Raw genomic sequence first — 2,850 nt, 5'->3', positions numbered from 1 at the left:
TACCGCAAACGGACTACATCGGAGGTGCGCCGTGACGCGACCCGGTATAGAGGCTCCGCACACCCTCTCTGCTTCACAGATGAGGTGCTGGATCACAAATTCCCCGAGGGGTTCAAGCCCGTCAATATTGAATCATACGACGGAACAACCGATCCTATAGTATGGATTGAGGACTTTATCCTCCACATCCACATGGCTCGTGGAGACGACCTCCACGCCATCAAATACCTCCCACTAAAACTCAAAGGGCCAGCTCAACACTGGCTAAATAGCCTGCCCAAGAATTCCATCGGCAGCTGGGAGGAATTGGAAGAGGCCTTCCTTGACAACTTCCAAGGTACATATGTCCAGCCACCCGATGCCGATGACTTAAGCCACATAGTTCAACAACCTAGAGAATCAGCCAGAAAATTCTGGACTAGGTTCCTAACCAAAAAGAACCAGATCATTGATTGTCCGGATGCCGAAGCCCTAGCGGCCTTTAAACATAGCATCCGTGACAATTGGCTAGCATGCCACCTTGGCCAAGAAAAGCCGAAGTCCATGGCAGCCCTTACAACACTCATGACCCGCTTTTGCGCGGGTGAGGACAACTGGTTGGCTCGTAGCAAAAATACAGCCAGCGAGGCAGGCTCCTCCGAGGCCAAGAACAACTCCGACAAGATCCGGCACAATAAACACAAACGCCGAAGCAATGGCGACAACACCGATGACACCACCGTTAACGCCGAATTCAGCGGCTCAAAGTCCTACCAGCGAAAGAAGCCCTACAAAAGGAACAGTGAGGGACCATCCAGCATGGATCGCATACTCGATTGTCCATACTAGATACATGGTACCCCAGATAAACAAGCCAAATCACACCAACAGAGACTGTTGGGTTTTCAAACAGGCTGGCAAGTTAAATGCCGAAAACAAAGAAAAAGGATCACAACGTGAGGACGAGGACGAAGAGCCCCGGCAGCCGAACACCGGAGGGCATAAGAAATTTCCCCCTCAAGTCAAAACAGTGAACATGATATACACTACACACATCCCCAAAAGGGAGCACAAGCGAGCACTTAGGGACGTCTGTTGGAAATATGCCCTAGAGGCAATAATAGAAGTATTATTATTATATTTCCTTGTTCATGATAATTGTCTTTTATTCATGCTATAACTGTATTATCCGGAAATCGTAATACACGTGTGAATACATAGACCACAATATGTCCCTAGTGAGCCTCTAGTTGACTAGCTCATTGTGATCAACAGATAGTCATGGTTTCCTGGCTATGGACATTGGATGTCGTTGATAACGGGATCACATCATTAGGAGAATGATGTGATGGACAAGACCCAATCCTAAGACTAGCACAAAAGATCATGTAGTTCATTTGCTAGAGCTTTGCCAATGTCAAGTATCTCTTCCTTCGACCATGAGAGCGTGTAACTCCTGGATACCGTAGGAGTGCTTTGGGTGTATCAAACGTCACAACGTAACTGGGTGACTATAAAGGTGCACTACATGTATCTCCGAAAGTATCTATTGTTTTATGCGGATCGAGACTGGGATTTGTCACTCCGTGTAAACGGAGAGGTATCTCTGGGCCCACTCGGTAGGACATCATCATATGCGCAATGTGACCAAGGAGTTGATCACGAGATGATGTGTTACGGAACGAGTAAAGTGACTTGCCGGTAACGAGATTGAACAAGGTATTGGATACCGACGATCGAATCTCGGGCAAGTAACATACCGATAGACAAAGGGAATTGAATACGGGATTGATTAAGTCCTTGACATCGTGGTTCATCCGATGAGATCATCGTGGAACATGTGGGAGCCATCATGGGTATCCAGATCCCGCTGTTGGTTATTGACCGGAGAACGTCTCGGTTATGTCTACATGTCTCCCGAACCCGTAGGGTCTACACACTTAAGGTTCGATGACGCTAGGGTTATAAAGGAAGTTTGTATGTGGTTACCGAATGTTGTTCGGAGTCCCGGATGAGATCCCGGACGTCACGAGGAGTTCCGGAATGGTCCGGAGGTAAAGATTTATATATGGGAAGTCCTATTTTGGCCACCGGAAAATGTTCGGGATTTTTCGGTATTGTACCGGGAAGGTTCTAGAAGGTTTCGGAGTGGGGCCCACCTGCATGGGGGGACCCACATGGACGTGGGTAGTGGGGGCAAGGCCCCACACCCCTGGTCAAGGCGCACCAAGATCCCCCCTTAGAAGGAATAAGATCATATCCCGAAGGGATAAGATCAAGATCCCTAAAAAGGGGGGATAACAATCGGTGGGGAAGGAAATAATGAGATTTCTTTCCTCCCACCTTGGCCAACGCCCCAATGGACTTGGAGGTCAAGAAACCAGCCCCTCCACCCCTATATATAGTGGGGAGGCGCATGGGAGCTATACACGAAGTTCTGGCACAGCCCTACCTCTCTCCCTACTCCTCCTCTCCCATGGTGCTTGGCGAAGCCCTGCTGGATTGCCACGCTCCTCCACCACCACCACGCCGTTGTGCTGCTGTTGGATGGAGTCTTCCTCAACCTCTCCCTCTCTCCTTGCTGGATCAAGGCGTGGGAGACGTCACCGGGCTGTACGTGTGTTGAACGCGGAGGTGCCGTCCGTTCGGCACTAGGATCATCGGTGATTTGAATCACGACGAGTACGACTCCATCAACCCCGTTCACTTGAACGCTTCCGCTTAGCGATCTACAAGGGTATGTAGATGCACTCTCTTTCTACTTGTTGCTGGTCTCTCCATAGATAGATCTTGGTGACACGTAGGAAAATTTTGAATTTCTGCTACGTTCCCCAACAGTGGCATCATGAGCTAGGTCTATTGCGTAGATTC

This window comes from Triticum dicoccoides, chromosome 3A (genome assembly GCF_002162155.2).
Source record: "Triticum dicoccoides isolate Atlit2015 ecotype Zavitan chromosome 3A, WEW_v2.0, whole genome shotgun sequence".
Lineage (NCBI taxonomy): Eukaryota > Viridiplantae > Streptophyta > Magnoliopsida > Poales > Poaceae > Triticum > Triticum dicoccoides.
Note: the sequence above shows the minus strand (reverse complement) of the source record.